We start from the raw sequence: 17,697 nt of genomic DNA, 5'->3' as shown, positions 1-17,697 counted from the left end.
TTTATTTATTTATTTTGAGAGCGAGCAAGAGAGTGGGGGAGGGGCAGAGAGACAGGGAGAGAGAAACCCAAGAAGCCTCCACACTATCAGCGCAGAGCCGACACAGGCTCGAACACACGAACCGTGAGATCATGACCTGAACTGAAGTCAACTCACTGAGCCCCCCCCACGCACCCCGGTATAGGCCATTTTAGAGCAAAGGAAGTCTAAGTGTTACTACCATTATTTTTACACATCCCAGAAAGTCTACAAGCTCTCTACTCCAGCTTCCCATGTTGGATTGCTCTATCAGCTGTAAGGCAGGGTCAAGGCAGAAGCTCCTGGCACCCAGCGGGGGGCAGAGCTACAGACCTGGAGGAGAAGCACAGGTCTCCAAATCTGGGACGAAAACTCCTCCCTCACAGTAGCTTCATACTTAGGTTTCCACAGTCCTTCCCATTTTTTTTCCAAAATAAGAGACCACTCTCCCCATTTTGCAGATGCAAAACTCAAGGGCCAGACCTAACAGCCACATCAAGCGCTTGTGACTCGGCCAGTGCTCAGACTCAAGGAAACCACTGAAAGGGGAGACCATGACAACAAGAGCTGTCTCCTCCATTCTCTGCAATCTCTGGGCAAAGAAATCACAACATTCTTCTTATGAACACAGAAGAACAGAACGCAAGACTTCCAACTCGTGTCCCTCTCTCTTCCCTCCTCATCTAGCCCAAGCCAAACCTCCAGTTCCCTTCCCACAGACGTTCGATTCTCAACCTTCTTCCTCAGCATCTTCAAGTGTGTTCTGTGAAATAAAATGGCACAGAGGGAGATCTTGTGAGTGGAGCAGTGGTGGGGCAGGGGCCATCCCTTCATAGAAAGGGAGGACCAAACAAAACAAAAGCTACAAGTGCAGGAGTTCAGATTCTAGACCTGTGGGGTCTGGTGCAGAAGCCACTGCACATGTGTAGCTGTTGAGCACTAGAGATGTGCTAAGTTCAGCAGAAAGACGAAATGTTTTGTTTCAATTAATTTTAATTAAACTTAAGTTTTGAAATTGACCATTCAATTCGGTTATTGGACAGCAAAAGTATGTACGAAGCAAGTGAGATTTGTAACTACTTCTTCAACCATACATATTATGAACTCTAAATGCAGATCAAGGATTTCCAATGAAAATGTAGCATCTAAACTCAGATGCACTGAGTGTAAAACACACACCAGAGCTGGAAGACTTCGTAGGAAGAAAACGCAAAATATCTCATTAATAATTTTTATACTGATGCATGTTGAAATGAACATACTTTAGATATATTGTGTTCAATAAAGTTGTATCATTAAAATTAATTTCACCTGATTCTTCTTTTTATATTTTTAAATGTGGCTACTGGGAAATTTTAAATTGTGTATCATATCTCTATGGGTTCTTTGCTCTAGATGTTTAATGTTCCCGGGGATAGTGCTGGAGACGGGATATCCTGGTCCAGAGCCTCATTTATCACTCGCCCTCTCATATTGCTACAAGGTCCCTCCGGAACACTTTCCAGCCCTCTCTTTCTGAATTTCTGGTTTAATGTTACTGACACTGGGAACACGCACTTCCCTTCACCCTTACCCCGCTGACAGTATTCTCTCTCCCTAATCCTGCTCCCCACTTGCCTCCTCTACCCTGCTTTGGAAAACCCATTTCTACTACAAAGAGCTCTCCTGTCCCTCCCCATTTCAGTCTTTTCCTTTAACCCCACCTTCCCTGACTTTTTCTGACAATTTCTGTCTCTTGAAACAGCTTCAGTAGAGGTGAACAGCTTCATGAGAGGTCTGCTTCATTAGACCTCTTAGAGGTCTTAGAGGAAGGTCAGGAGGAGAGGCCATCATTGTCTGTTCTTGACGGGTCTCTCTGCTGCCACATGTCTCCCACCTTCCCTCTCGAATGCTGGTGACAGATGTTCATGCCCTCTGTCTTTACCCCCTTTGTTTCACTCTCCCTTTCTCTCTGACTCTACACCTCAGGTTGGATTTCTGGAAAACAGGCTCTGCATAGAGATGGAGATTGGTGGGTAGGAGGTCTATCGGGAGATAGTCTTGGGAACAACTCCTATAAGAAAGTGAGGAAGTGAGACCAGACAGAGAGTGAACTTGAACTGAGATGCAGTTTCCACAGAGGCCTCAGCTGATCCCTTGGGGAACCTAGGAGCTGGGATAGCCCTTTAGGGTCCTCTGGTATGAAAGGAAGCAGATGTGTCTTTGTAGTCCTGCATCAACCGATTGGACCAGATGCCCCAAGGAGGGGCTATCTGGCTTACAGTCCCCACTACTGAAATGACCCTCTCAAAAGTCTCCCAAAGATCTCATTTCTAAGTCTAACCCTGTTTTCTTGGGCACCCTCCCCTTTGGTGTCCCTGTAGCACAGGCTCCTATGGAACATACACTCTTCTCCTGGATCTGGGTGTCCTGCACAGTGCTGACCCTCCTGGATGGCATCAGTTTCTTTCTCTGGCTCCTTTTCAAACATCTACCTGGGCTCTGTCCTCAGCCCGGCCCTCTCCATATTGTCCAAACTCAGCTTCACATCACCCAGAGTCTGCTCTCAGACTTCCACACTCACAGCACCACCATGGTCCTTCTTCAGACCCCCTCTCTACCCCTCCATGTACACCACACACAGCAAGCTCTGTAGAACCCACACCCACTGCATCTTCTGCATTCACTCCCATTTCAGGTCTTCCTCTCACACGGACCGTTGTCGGCTCTGCTGATTTTTCTCTACTGCCATGCCTCCGTCAGCAATCCCAGCCTCCAATGTCTTCCCTGACCTAGCACCCTGGTAAATGGGTAACCTTGCTCGCAGCAGTCAAGTTCCAGAAGCACATGGCTGGATAAGCAGGGGCCTTTGTAGCTTTGAGAAATAATCTGCTCCACAGCTAAAACACAGTCAGTTAGTGGCAGCTTTGCACCTGTTCTCCGCCAGGGCCCAGCCAGGGATCTGTCCATCCTTCCTCTTGCCTCCAGTCTAGGAAGAGGTCTTGATTCTCCCTGGGCCCAGGAAACATAAAGCCCATGGTCCACAACACTCTCACTGGGACAGGGCGGTGATGGGAGTCTTCCCTACGCACAGGGGATCTGCCGAGGGAGAGGGGCGGCTCCTTGGGATCAGAGGGGCTTGTGCCTAGAGTCCCTGGGAGCCCCCACAGGCCAATGTCTCCCAGGACCTGAGCCATGGAGGAAACTAGGGAAAAGCAAGACCTGAGAGAGGCCCCAGGGCGGGAGGCCCGGGAGCGGCGGGCAGACGCGAGATTGTGAGCCGCCCCTCCCCTCCCGGCAAGGATCCCCGGGCAACCACCCAGCTGCCCCTAACTCCGACTTAATTGGCTCTGTGAGCTCCGAACTGAAGAGAGGCCAACTCCCAAACAAAGAGGCGGCCCAGCTCAGGGTTTCTGGGCGAGGCCAGCCCGGCTGGGAGGAACGGAGCCCGGGAATCGGAGCGGGGCGAGCCGGGAGGGTGGGCGCTCGGGAAGCGGGGCGGGGCGGGCCGGCAGGAAGTGCCCGGGGTGCTGGGCTGGAGCCGGGCCGCCCGCACCCTGACCCTCTGAAGGTGGGAGGGCCCGGAGCGCGGCGCGGGTGCCCAGGCGAGCGCCGCGGCGCCTCGGGAGGCTGCGGGTCCCGTCGCTGCGTGAGGAGCCCCGCTGCGGGAGGCCCGGTAAGCGCCGGGGTGGGGTGGGGGGCGGTGGAGAAGCGCGCGGGGGGAGGGGGAGAGAGAGGACGCGCGGGGACCAGGGGGCCCTGCCCGCCAGTCGCGCCCCAGCCCCGCGCGGAGGAGCGCCCCCACCTCCCTACCCGCGCCCCCGCCGCCTTTCTGAGCCGGACGGTGGCGGGGCCTGGGCTGGCGGGGTCGAGCGGACTCTGGGTGCGGGTGGGGGCAGGGGGCCTCCGGTCCCTCGGGATGCGCGCGTGCACGCACTGGGGTCGGCCGGGGCCGCAGCGTTTGTGCCCCTAATCATACTGTCCAGTGTGCCGTTCTGCACTTAGGGCCCTGGGAGGGAGCTCTGGGCTTCTGAGTGGCTCGTGCCGCCCAGCGTGCTCAGTGCCAGTCTGCCTCTCCTCAAAATGTCACCTGAATTCTGGTAGCTGGCTTTTATGCATAAACCCGGGATGACCGGTCCAGAATAATCCTAGCTAGAATTGTGTGGAGCTTGGCCCCGTACCTCGTGCAAAACAGAGTTTGCTAAATGCTGGCAGCTGGTGTGTCTTCTGCATGCGCAGGTCCGTGCAGCAGATTGTCCACGAGTCCTATGGGGGCACATCTGCGTATTTGCGGGGACATGGCTGTGCGGGCCCTGTCACCTGTGTTTGCCTGTCCATTCCTGCAGGTGCAGTTGGCTGGTCTGATATGGGAAGAAGGAAGATGTGGATGGTTCTAGGGTGCATTGTTTTCACCAGTGATGTGTGCAGTGTTGACAAGTGTGAACTGGCTGGAAAATATGAAAGGAGGGGTCAGTCTGCAGGGGCAGGAGAGCATCTCAGCTTGGGTCTGAATTGCTTTAGATCTCACCAGCAGGTGGGCACGCATGATGAGACAGCAGTGGCTCAGAGAGAAGAGACAGCTTCTAGAAATACCCCTAAGTACCCTCCAAGGCATAAGATGTAGATGGAAGGGTGGGAGAGAGAGAACGAGGGTGGATACTCTGTTTAATTTGTGAGCGTTTTGATGATAGCTACCTTTGGGGTCTGGAGCCCTGGGTTTGCATCAGAATTCAGTGGTTGTTACTACGTCACTAGCAATGTTCCCTGCACAGGTTGCTTTGGGGCTCAGTTGCTTTGTGTGCAAAATGGAACTAATAATTGTCGTCTTGCCTACCTCGTGAGGTGACTAGAAGCTCAAATTTGCTAATGCCTGCGCTGTGCTGGGATAGCGTTCGGTTCCGAGGGTGAAAGGCAAACACTCCGAGACTTGGGGAACACTCTGAGAGCCTGGGGCTGTTTGCCTGGGGGTAGGAGAGAAGCCGTTTGCATACTGCTTCCCTTGATGTTCAGCATCATAGGAGCACATGCCTGGAGCCTGGCTTTGGACTCTTGGTGTGTGACATACCTACAGACCCGTGTGTGGTGCCGGAGGTTTTGTGAATGCTTCTATAAGAAGAAAACTGACTTGGCTGGTCTTTAAGTCATTTAACCCCACAGCAGCTTGACTTTCCAGGTAGCCTTCCACCATCTTGCCAACAATAGAAGCAGTAAGGAGCACTTTCCACAGTTTGCCGCCAGGGAGATAGGAGAGGAGGAATCTTTCCCAACTAAGGTCATGGGTCTGGGATGTCAACTGCATGGTGCTGTCTGCTGGGGTACAGCGCTCCCAGACTCTAACTGGCCAAGCAGGGCTGAGAGGGTGCCAGGAGTCATGACAGACAGCCCCGAACCCCAGGGCATGGTTGGTGGCTTGTGGGCACTTGGATGTCCCCTGCTTTGTTTGCATGCAGTGGCTATTTAGTAAACACTGTGAAAGGAGAGAGCCCTGAAAACCCAGGGTCAAGGACTGGCTCGGGCTTCTGACTTGATGGGTGACCTGGAGAAAGTCACTTCACCTCTTTTGGGTCTGCTTCCTCATTGGTCAAAATCAGGGCATCTTTCCAGATTCTTGTTGTGCCATCAGTTCACATTTTGCTTCCTCAGACAGACCTTTCCCAATACCCCCAACTAAAGTAGCTTTCTCCTGGGGCGCCTGGGTGGTTCAGTCGATTAAGCAGCCAACTTTGGCTCAGGTCATGATCTCACGGTCCATGAGTTTGAGCCCTGCATCCGGCTCTGTGCTGACAGCTCAGAGCCTGGAGCCTGCTTCAGATTCTGTGTCTCCCTCTCTTTCTGCCCCTCCCCCATTCATGCTCTGTCTCTCTCACTCTCAAAAATAAATAAACATTAAAAAAATTAAAAAATTAAGTAGCTTTCTCCTGGCCTGCAGTCACATTGCCTTAGTCCTTTATAGCACTTTCCATCATCTGAATTTAGCTCTGCTACATCCAGCCACAGTGGGAGATTCAGGAAAGCAGGGGCTTCCCCTGTCCTCTTCCCTGCTGGCTCACCAGCACCTGGAACACAGTAGGTACTCGAGAAACGTTGTATCAGTGAGCAAATAACATAGTAAGCGAGGAATGGCAGGCTTCTTTTCATATTGTGCTCCCTGGAGCTTTTGAGGGAGGAGCAAGCCCCATGAGCAGGGCCCTGGGTCCCTCACTGCAACAGCTGGGGGTTAATCTGGGTTACTGGCTGCCTTCCAGGTAGGATTTCCTTTGAAGAAAGGGCCCTCCCACTAAAATAAAACTGGAAAACCATTGTGGCAGAAGACTCCTGGGCGCCTGTGCAACTCCAGCTTGAAATAATAGTACCGAACTGGTAGTAGTGCACACTGGGTTCGGACACTCAGGTCCCACACGTCGTTCCTGCCCGGCCATGGAAGGCGTCACAGGGCTGTTTGTTCTGCAGCCGGCTTAATTTCCTGACATTTTGGACAAGGTTAATATGAAAATGGTTTTGCACACAGTACGGCAACAAGGGGCACATGGGAACTGTGAACCGTGTGTGAGATAAGCGGGAGGCGACACCGAGTACTGCAGAGTGGATAAGCCGCGCTCTGATATTTGAGAGCTGCCTGTTCCGGGTGACCGTGTCTGGCATTGTCCTCCCAGGCAGACCGCCCAGATGTGCCTCCTCCCTAGCAGATGTCCACTCAGCATGGTTTTTCTTGAGTAGTTGGCAGTGGACAGGAGCCCTCTCTCTGAGTGATTCCTGAACCTAGACAGCGATGTGATGGTGCGCCCCGACATGTATTTACAGCAGCCCTGTCAGCCCCACGTAAAACAGCCGCTCCCGCTGTCTCTTCCTGTAGATATGTTTGCAGCTGGCATTGTGACTCCCATGTCCAGCACTGTGCCTGGGTTTTGGGCGTAGAACACCTGTTTACCACAACCTTTATTAATTCCCATGGGAGTTAGTATACCACAAACTAGTATACTGTATAGTATACTATAATATTATATAACACAATGTTTTATATATATATAATTATGTAAGATATATTAATGTTGCTTAGGATATCATATGTAATATATAATACAATATATGCTCTACATATTAATACATATTGTACATTATTATGTATATATGTTATGTAATTATATTACATATTATAATATATACTATTAGTATCATATATTATTATACACTATAGTACTATTACTATTATATACTATATATGTAGTATATAGTATCTATAGTAATATATAGTGTATGATAATATATATAGTACTATAAATAGTGTGTAATAGTAATAGTATATATAGTATACAATAGTACGTACTAACAGTATATAACATATAGTAATAATATATATTAATAGCACTCCCATTGATGGAGAAGGAGGTTCAGCTGTTTTGTTGGGTTGCTTTGGGAGCGTAGTTGAGGAGGGAGACTACAGAGAGAAGTGGAGGGAGGAGATGGAACCCAGAAGAGAACCCTCTGTTAATTCCTTCGGACCGTTGACCTTGCTTCTTGTAGATGTCCCTGCTCTGGCGGACTCTTGTGGGCTCCTAGCTTCATGAGGTTTGTACTTACAAGGGGGTGTGCTGTCTGTTGCCTGGTTGAGGGGAGGGCTTATCAATATGCACATATTTACCTGGTGCCTACATATTCACCTGGCACCTATTATGAGCCTCCAGGCCTGCCAATACTTAACCTCCAAGCATCTAGTTGTTGAGAAACCCCCAGGGAAGAGAGGAGAAAACAGCTGAGTGGAAGCTGTGTGGTGTGGCGCTCACCCAAGCCACAGCTGGAGCTCAGGGAGGGGAAGGAAAAGCGGTGTGAGGCAGGGGGAGGTGGAGGGCAGAGAGCCCAGCTCTGGGTCAGACACTCCAGCCTGGAATCCCGGCCCTGCCCCTTCCTCCTGGGTGACCTTTCATGTGTTACGTGACCTCACTGAGGTTCAGTTTTCTCATCTGCCCACCAAAGAAAGGATCTCTAACTCCTGGCTGGCCTGGGTACAGATGGCTGAGTTAGGCCTGGAGAGCTCAAATTCGTAGAGGGGCACAGAGTGTGTGGGCTGCCCAAGGTGAGCACTCTGGAGAAGGGTCTCGCTGACAAGGGGGTCCACCAGGTGGTGACTGCTGCCCTGTGCTTTCAATCCCTGATCCTACGTGCCAGTCATCTGGGGATGGGGTGAGGGAGGGGGTCGCCCGGGCCAGCCAAGCCCCCAGTTTCTCCTCTGGGCCCCTTCCCTCCCCACTGGGCCCCTTCCCTCCCCACTGGGCCATTCCACTCCCCACACACACGACTGCGGGCAGGATGCATCTGGATTTCAGCGGCTCCCTCCCACCTCACTGCCCTGTGTACGCATCAGGCCCTTCTTAAAGGCTTAAGGAGTTTTACTGCAAAATGCCAAGAATTCAAGAATTGAGGATATTACAGAGGCTCAGGAAATGTTAAAGGAAATTGCTCTGACATTCCCTGATCTGGTTTGAAGTAGTAAGTTTTGAAATAGAGTTCCGTGACCCTCTTTGATGGCAGTGGGTGAGAACCTGAAGTTTTTCTCACCTGTGTCCTGACTTACAGATTCTTCTTTTTTGAACAGGGAACTCAAGTTTTGAAAGATTCATGTGAGCCAAACTTCAATGTAAATGAAAATGTGTTTCTCCATTGGAAACAATTAATCAAAGACCTTTTCTGCTTATGTCATTTACATTTTTAAAAGATCAGCCTAGACCATTTAACCAACAGATTCCAGTATGTTTAAAGGCTCAGAAAAGAACAAAGAACAAGATTGGGCTGGTGTTGTCTAGTTTGTCTGAGGTTTGGAACAGATTGTAAAATTATGAGAAGTTTTCCATTATCCCATTTGATCACACAGATGTGGTAAGCTAACCTCTGAAGCTTTTTCAACAGGTAAAGGCCCATGTTTCCATAAGTGCTCTTAGAATATTGTAAAGACATTTCTCTCTCAGAACCCCCTTCTACAGACAAGTACTAGGATTCTGACACTTGGACAACAATGTCTTATATTTCAGAATTATATTCCTTACCACTGCTCGAGGATAGAAATTATGTTTATTGACTTTTTATCCCTGGCAACTAGCACCATGCTGAACAAACAGTATGAGTTCAGTAAATGTCCACAGAATAGATATTTCCAGAGGGAGATTATCAGTCATCACTAAGACTGTGTGCTCAGGGAGAAATCCCACAACCAGGGCTGGCTACATAATTTGTGGGACCCAGTGCAAAATGAAAATATGGCCCCCTGATTCAAAAAGCAGGAAAAAGTGCCATTGAAAGTACTAAATGTAAAGCTTTTTCCTGTCTTCCATGGTCTCTTTCTTGACTTGTCATGGTGGTTTTGGTTGCTACTTAATGGCATTCCAAGTAAAGAAAAATTAAAATTTTAAATGATCAGCATGCATTTTGGTATTCATCTTTATATTGTGCAATGCCAGTTTTAAACACACGTATGCGAGCATTTAACTCCTATGTAGAATCACCAAAATCACACAATTCAAATATCATAGCTCATGTTTTGTTCTTCTCAGAACACTGGAAATGATGCACAAAAAGACCTCAGCTGTTTTTATTTCACTTCTTGATACACGCACATTCTTTTTATTTTTTTATTTTTTTTAATGTTTATTTTACAGAGAGAGACAGACAGAGCACGAGTGGGGGCAGGGCAGAGAGAAAGGGAGACATAGAGTCTGAAGCAGGCTCCAGGCTCTGAGCTGTCAGCACAGAACCCGACGCAGGGCTCAAACCCATGATCAGTGAGATCATGACCTGAGCCGGAGTCGGATGCTTAACCGACTGAGCACCCCCAAGCTCCCCGCTACATGCATACTCTGTCAACACACTGTCACACTCCACTGCCAGCCTAAGGGGAAAGGAAGGATTGAAAGGAAAGGCAATAGTGCATGGACCTTTCTTCCCTTTAGTTCATCCTTTTCAGTGCAAGTAGGTGACTGATGCAGGAAGGACCCCAAGTAGGAAAGGACAGGGTATCATAGGGTTCCTTAGCTGTTGGTGTTTCTTACAAGGCATCGCTCACCTTCTGCATTTGAACCCAGCAGAGAACTTGACCTCCCTGGGTCATCTGCTCCTGCTTACTCTGTCAAAAACCAAACACCTTATCTTGTACTCACTCACTTTGCAGCTCCTTGAACTCCACACCTGAAGGGTCCCCTGGATTTCTGTGCTCATGGATGTGAGAAATAAACCCACTGACCCAGTTAAAGGAGGACGCCAAGACTCAGAGCACAGTGAAGTGAGGCTTTAACCAATGTTCTTGCAACAGCAGGTTTCTGATGGACAGGCACACAGGGGACAGTTACAGCAGACAATTTATCTCCTAGCATTCAGGTCCCTCCCCTGGTTCCCCATTGGCTGAGTCCTGCAGAGGATACAGCCTTACCCGGACGTCGCATCTGCACACGTAAGGCAAAAAGGAGTCTGATTGGAACAAACGTACATTCCCTGAGGTGATGCGGCAGCGACTTCGGGTATTTAGCCCATGCTCATTGTAAAGCCCACAAAAAGCCCAGGAAATGGAGAGGGGAAAAATAACCAGGAAGTGAAGTGTCTTAGGGTTTGGGACTCCATTGGGGAGTGGGAGGAGGGGGGGAGCAGGTTTGAACATATTTCCAAAGGTTGTAAACCTATTGTTAACTAGATGGTACAGCTTTTTGGTATTTCTGAAAATGAATCATCTCCCTTCTCACATGGGGCATCATGGATCAAATGAGATCAGCAAGGAACAGTGGACACACGCACTGAGCATTTCTCTCTGTTCACATTGATGCCCACTGTCCCATAGGGCTTCACTTACAAAACACAAGCTCAAAGATTAAATCATTAAAAATTCCAAGATGCCAACAGCAGAGCATTAAACAGAGCGCCAGTCCCTTGTCAGCACAGGGCACTGTGAGTCTGCACAGTTGCCTGCTTGTGGAGTCAGCCCAGGCTTCAACCCTTGACCTTCCATTTTGGTTACATTTTTAGATGGTGGTCCACTTGGGGCAGAACAGATCCTTTAAATGAGCAGTCCATTCAGGTGCCCTGAGATTCCAGTTAGTCCTTTCTGTCTTTGGAAAACAGCAGAGGCTTCCATTTCCTTGTCCAGGTCTCCATCCTTCTCCTTTAAAGCATTTACGTTTTTAAAACAGTCAGTTTGGATCTTTCACTCACAGGTTCTAGTGTGGTTGAGAGGCTCAAAGAACAAAGGACAGGAGGAGAGGTGAGAATAGTCCATTTTGCCTGAGCTTTGGAATATGCTGGAAAGCGAAAAGCTTGTAGGAGTTCTAAGTCTGTTCAGAGATACCGATTAGCTGTTCCAGGCATGACCATTTTCATACTGAAGCCAAGCGGATGGTTTGCCATGGGGAAAGGTATGGCTTTGTTACCAAAGGACGAGTTGATCTTTGGGTGACTGTACATTTTGGGGTGCTTTTTGCACATAGAGAGGCTTTAGGGAAGCCAGGCCTTCTGGGAGAAATAAATCCCACTCTCTATGGGGAGAGAGGTGAGGCAGGGATACAGGAATTTAAGACTAGAAGTGCTAGAACAAAATGAAATAGAAAGCAATTCACACTTCTTGATGGCAGAGCAGATAGCTCCAGGCTTTTCACTGCTCTGGAAACCTCAAGTTCCAAGCAAGTACTAGGAAGCAAGTACTACTACCAGGAACCGAAAAGGGAGTTTCTTCCACCTTTTTTTTTTTTTTTAATATATAAAGACCTGTTGGAAGAAGTAGTTAGAGATAGCACAGAAGCCACATTTACATTGTACCTTGAATGCCTTTAAGTTGGTCTACCTTCTACCTTGGTGTTCCTGTATTGTCCAAATAATGCTAATTGTAAGTAGCAATTTCCATCATCAAATTTGGTAGTTGCATGACTCACTGTTCTCCAGGGGTTCACAAAATGGTTCTGTATGGCCTACAGGCTACAATTATATATTTAAAAGGCTGAAGCAAATGAACAAAACAAAGAGGAATATGCAACAGAGACCATATGGGCCGCAGAGCCTGGGACATTTACTAACTAGTCTTCTAACAAACGGTTTGCAGAGCCCCAGTCCACCCACCTGAGGTTATTGACAGTTTGGAGACCCCAGAGCACTGAACGTGGGCACAGGGGCTAGAGGAAGGCCTAGCCTCTGAACCCTGGTCTCTGAAACACCACTTTCATTCACCTGGGCTGCAGCCTGGGAGGCCAGATTTTTACAAGCTCCTCAGGTGGTCTTAGTGCAGCAAGTGTGAAAAGCATGGTCCTGAGACAGTTGTTCTCAAAGTGAAGTTCTGCAGAATCAACATCTTATTGAATTATTATTGGCTTATTAGAACCTCAAAATCCAGGGTGGACTCCGACCTGCTAACTCAGAAACTCCCTGGGGGTAGACCCAGAGATCTATGTTTTAACGAAGCTTCTGGGCCATTCTGTTGCAAGTTTGAGAACTCTAAGGCTTGGCCTTTCAAACCTGAACCTGCTCAGTCAGGCAAACGTCATGTCACAAGGGCATCGGGTAGAGAGCACAGGAGGAAGGGGGGGAGGCTGGTAAGGGGGCAGCAAGGCCTCCAAGTCTTTGCTTTGAAATCTAAGGCTCTAAATGACTGAAATTGTTCTTTTATTCACAACTGAGGCCCTGGAAGGTGAAGTGAGCTGCAGGAACCAGAACTTGGGACCAGAATAACACTACTAACAACAACAGTCATGAATTCCTCCCTTATGAAAGTTATCATTAACAATAGGTTTGTGCTCTACTTTTCATTACTACATATGTTTGTCTTTTAGTATCTTAACTTACATAAGGTTCCCACTTGGTAAACTCAGGGGTTTAAGCACACTTCTGTCTTGAAATAATTTAAATAAACATATACGTGCGTAGGAAGTAGGAAAGCTATGTTGCTGACCTTCACCCCATAACTGATGGATGAATTCTCTTATCCCAACTGCCCCCTCTAGGGATTCTCATAGGGTACTCTGCCCAGGTGCTAGCCCTCCAACAATGTAGCATGGGGAACATTTATGAGTGTAATAGGATCTATATCTTATTGATGGCCTACTATGTGCCAGGCAGGCATGGTGTGATGTTTTAACATACATTATTTCCTGGAATCATCACAGACTTATAAAGTCAGTGGTATTATCCCCATTTTACAGTCATGAATGTTGAGGCACACATAAATTAAAGACTTTCCCCAAATCCCACAGCTAACAGATGGCAGAGCTGAGATTCAACCCCAGGGAGGTCTGGTCTCAAAATTGGTGAGGGCGGGGAGGCAGGGGAGCTGGCACGTGATCCGGCCTGATGAAGCATTTTTGGTAAATCTAAGCTGGATGAGCTGGTGGGCACAGAAAACAATTATTTCTTGCTCTCCTCATTCTTGCCCAGTGTCCCGTGCATCCTTGGCAGGAGGTGAGCCCACACCTTCCAAAGGTTGGATTGCTGATGTGCCATCTTAGAAAGAATTCAAGGACCAGTGGTGCACAGGGGACCAGAGGTAGAGACTCTGTTTGAGGTGTCAAGAATGCAGTTGCTACCCACAGAGCTGGCTGGGCTTTAAATTCTTCCCTCCTCACTCTGGAAGTTAGCAGCCAAAGTGGTGTATAAATATTACATACCACACATTATCATCACCATCAATAATAATGAGGCATCCTTTTAGAGCTCTTCACAGTTCCAAAGCACCGTAGGCTCGTTAGTTCCCAGTGTCTAGTATTAATAGGCTCAGTAACAACTAGAGGCAGTGGGAGCTCAGAGACGATGGCCATTGGCAGCCTGCAGTCCTCCCAAAGCCCGGGCACTGAGCTGAAAACCAGAGATAGGTGCCTGGGGGCCTCTTCTCAGACCTATTCAGGGAGAGCAGAGATAGACATCTACCCTCTGCGTCTCTCTGGCCTACAGATGGGAGCAGACTGACTCCATCTTCTAGTCCTGGGACCTGCAGGCAGCTTTCCAAACCTCGGGTAGTGATGCTCATGGTGATGATGTAATTAGTCCATGGTTAGGGAGCCGATGTGGGCAATATCTAGGGTGTTCTGATGCCAAGTCCGTTTCTATAACATCCTCCCTCTAGAACTCATGGAACTAAAGTTCTTCCTTCTTTTTTGGAAAGAATTAGGGTAACCGTGTGGGGGTTGTTGGTTAGTTGCCATGCGAGTGCATTATTTCCTTGCCCAGAAAGGTCAAATATCTTTAAAAAGACACAAATCTGTGTGTTTGGCTCTCCTCCAGGGAGAAGATTCGAATGCTTTCCAAGGGGGTTTCTAAGTCCCTAGAAAATATGTTTCTACAGACCTGAGATAAAAGAAAATATGGTTTATTTATCAGGGAGCTTAGCGGCTTCCACATTCTCTTCAATAAATTACATCACTTTCTGGACTTAAGACCTAACAGATTTACATCCAAGTCCCAAAGTGAAAATTGGAATTTAAATTCGGATGCGTAAATGTTCTCTCCCTCACCCTTATGTACATAAGCACACAGTTCTATCAGTCTGTGTGGTGTGGTAGAAAGCAAGCTCAACCAGGGTCTGGAAACCTGGATTCCAGCCCCAGCTCTGCCTCTTCGGCTTCTCTGGGGCCCCTGGGCTCCGATCCTGTGCCTAACTCCAGGCCTTTCTCTTGGGAGTTGATAATCCAGGCCTTGTCTATAACTACCCAAAATAGGAACCTTAACCTTTCTGTTAAGGAAAGTCCTAAACCTCTTTGGGGATCTGCTAAAACCTATGGAACTCCAGCATATAAATGGTAAAAAAGAAAAAAAAAATTTTTCATATAATTTCAGGGGCCTCCAACTTAGAACCCCTGGGAAGGAATGGTCTTTTAGACTTACACAGCTAAGCCATGGTGTCCTGCTCCAAAGACAAGACAGGCCCTATTTTGAAAGCAAATGAGAAATTGTACAAATCCTACTCTCTGGGAAATGGGACAAGTTTTTATGTCATTCAGGCTTCCCCCCCCCCCCCATTTCCTGCTGCCTGGAAGGGAGTATCTGTGCCTTTCTGGTTCCCAACGAGCAGGTTGTGAATGTACTTAAGCCAAAGTAATGTGCACTATAATGAAGGCTTCTTCAGGGGTCCTCCTCCTTCCAGCCCAGAGCATCTCTCCTCTAGCCTGGCTGATCCCTGCCAGAGAACAGAGCATTCAGACTACTCTTCCCCTTGGTGGAGGCCTCTACTGCTGGGGGGGTCAGGAGGAAGCAGGCCGCACACTCAACCAGTGCTGACTGGCCTTCAAGGTCACTTTTTCTGGGTCCTTGCCTTCTCATCTCCACAGGACAGGGGAAGAAACTGGCTCAGGTACATAGGGGGCCCTGCCCAAGTTCACACAGCTGGTAAGAGTGACAGTACTTTTCCCTCCATACATGTGACAGGCAAAGAAAGCATCAGGGAGCTAGGCTCACATCCACCTTCACTCCCCAGCCCCCTCCTCCTACCACCAGGGATGGTGGAGGGGATAAAAGCCCCCTTCCTGCTTGCACTCAGGATCATGCATAAGCTGCCCCACAAGGACCACCACCACCCCCACCCTGAAGCCCACAGGTGTGCTCAGTGGGCTCAGACCAGTGTCATTTCTCAACCATCTCTCAGAGACTCTGGTTAAGTGAGTAGCTGCTGCAGCTGGGGAGTAGAGAGGAGGTTGTTCTGGGCAATTTGCACTCAGCTGGGGATCCCACCCTGGGGGAGGGGGCAGCAGAGGGGGCCAGTACATGAGGACCCTGGTCCCATGAGTCAAGCCTGGTGGGAGTCCTTGTTGAGTCTGAGAGCCAGGGTCATCATTGATTTGGGGCCCGGAGTGCCTCCCACATCCTCTAGACTGCTTCCAGTCTTATACCCCTCTCAGCCTCATACACACACAACAGAGAAAGCACATCCTGGTGCCTAAGAACAGATAACCCCTGGGGCTCCAGTTCCAGTCTGAGCCCTAAATCCAAGCTTGGGAGGCCTGCAGGGCCTCCAGAGCGTCTCCCACTTCTGTCTGGCTCACTGGGGACTGTAGATGTTTGGAAGTTTCTCCCTCTGCCCTCAGAGTCATGACCACCCAACCCTCTGGTCTTCTCCAATTTCTGTCAGGCCCCTGCACCTGGCTGTTGACTGGGCCACCTGTGGGCAGATGTTGGGGTGACAGGGGAGACCTGCTGCTTCCATCCCAACTCTGTGCCTGAGACGGCAGAGCAGAACTGAGCAGAGAGGGCAGCACTGGCTGGCCTCCTGCCCAGGGTCTGTCTATAGTTGGCAGCCTTTTGGCCTTCCTGTAATCACATGGCCTCAGACCCCAAGGCCCAGGTGCAGCCTCCAAAGACCAGCCCAGGTTCAGTTTCCTGGGCTATATACAGGGTCTGGAAAGCTGTCATGGGCAGTATGACCCCACACATACAGGGAGCTGCCTTGCAGAGAGGGGAGAGGAAGCCAGGATCAGTCATCATGCCCCAGTGTCCCTGGGGCCCTAGCTGAGAGGCTTCTCAGCTGTGCCAGAAGCCTCTTGGCCACAGGTGTTCTCATCAGCAGCTAGGGGCTGGGCACTAATCAAAGAAGCCTGATGCAGTGGCAGAAACTGGAAAGCAGCCCAGCTCATGAAATGGCCTGGCGGGAGCCAGACTAGGGCATGCTCCTGGGAGGCAGGCACCAGGAGCCTGGCAGGAGGTATCTCCAGACTGTCTGGAGGCTGGTGGGGGAGGGGGAAGGAAAGGCTCCTCTAGGGCAGCACAGGTTGTGGATGAGAGGTAGACCTGTATTTCAGACAAGGCTGTGTGTTTTTGAATTTCCATCTGTGAAATGGGGATCTTAAGATTGCCCGCTTCTTAGTTACTGTGAGAAGTAGTATAACAATTATGTCATCATTATTATCATTATCATTCCCATCATCTGTGCAAGCAAACAGTGAGCTAAAGCCTGGAGAGGACAGAAATAACCAACCACATGCCCACATACAGGGCTGCTGCCATTCTCCAGGAGGCTTGGGCCCATTTGCCCAGGACAGATGCCATATTGGAAAAATGAGGTGGGGCTATGGAAGAAAATTCAGCAATGCCTCAGTAAGTTACACACATGACCCAGCAATCGCATGCCTAGGCATTACCCAGAGGAATTGAAAACAGGTGTCCAGACAAAAACGTGTGCATGAATGTTCACACCAGCTCTATTCACTATAGCCAAAATGTGGAAACAACCCAAATGCCTATGGACAGATGAATGGATAAGCAAAAGGTGCTCTATACATACAAGTGAACGTTACTCAGCTGTAACAAAGAATAAAGTACTAATACGTGCTAGAGCATGGATGAACCTTGAAGACGTTATGCAAAGTGAGAGAAGCCAGACACAGAAAATCACATATTGCATAATTATGTTGATATGGAGTAATCAGAGTAGGCAAATCCTTAGAGAAGCTCATTAGAGGTTTCCAGAAGTTGGGGGGAAGGGAAGTAGGGAGTGGCTGCTTAATGGGTACAAGTTTTCCATTTGGAGTGATGAAAAGTCCTGAACTAGATAGTGGCGGATTCCCTTAATGACACGGAATTGTACACTTTAAAATGGCTATAATGGTAAATTTTATGTTATGTCTGTTTTACCACAATAAAAAAAGGGAAAAAATGGGATAGAATTGGGGCCAGGTGCGGGTCAGGAGAAGATGAACCACTGATGAAATGAAGAGTTTCTCAGATAATCTCAGAGGTCACTTTCAGTTCTTAAAATAG

At 48.8% G+C, this 17,697-nt stretch overlaps 1 protein-coding gene across 5 annotated transcripts in view; it reads left to right on the top strand.

Annotated features, from left to right (window-relative positions):
- Positions 1 to 3,352: 3,352 nt before the first annotated feature.
- Positions 3,353 to 17,697, top strand: part of TSPAN11 (tetraspanin 11) — a 73,791-nt gene continuing 59,446 nt past the window's right edge. Inside the window, exon 1 of one of the 5 annotated variants that reach the window (XM_045467272.1) lies at positions 3,353 to 3,673. The gene's annotated coding sequence lies outside the window, so the exon portion shown is untranslated. The remainder of the gene's footprint in view (positions 3,674 to 17,697) is intronic. The other 4 variants (XM_045467273.1, XR_006709637.1, XM_045467275.1 and 1 more) reach the window with 4 other exon arrangements.

Source organism: Leopardus geoffroyi, chromosome B4 (assembly GCF_018350155.1).
Source record: "Leopardus geoffroyi isolate Oge1 chromosome B4, O.geoffroyi_Oge1_pat1.0, whole genome shotgun sequence".
In the NCBI taxonomy this organism is placed as follows: Eukaryota; Metazoa; Chordata; class Mammalia; order Carnivora; family Felidae; genus Leopardus; species Leopardus geoffroyi.
This window is presented reverse-complemented; position numbering and strand designations above follow the sequence as displayed.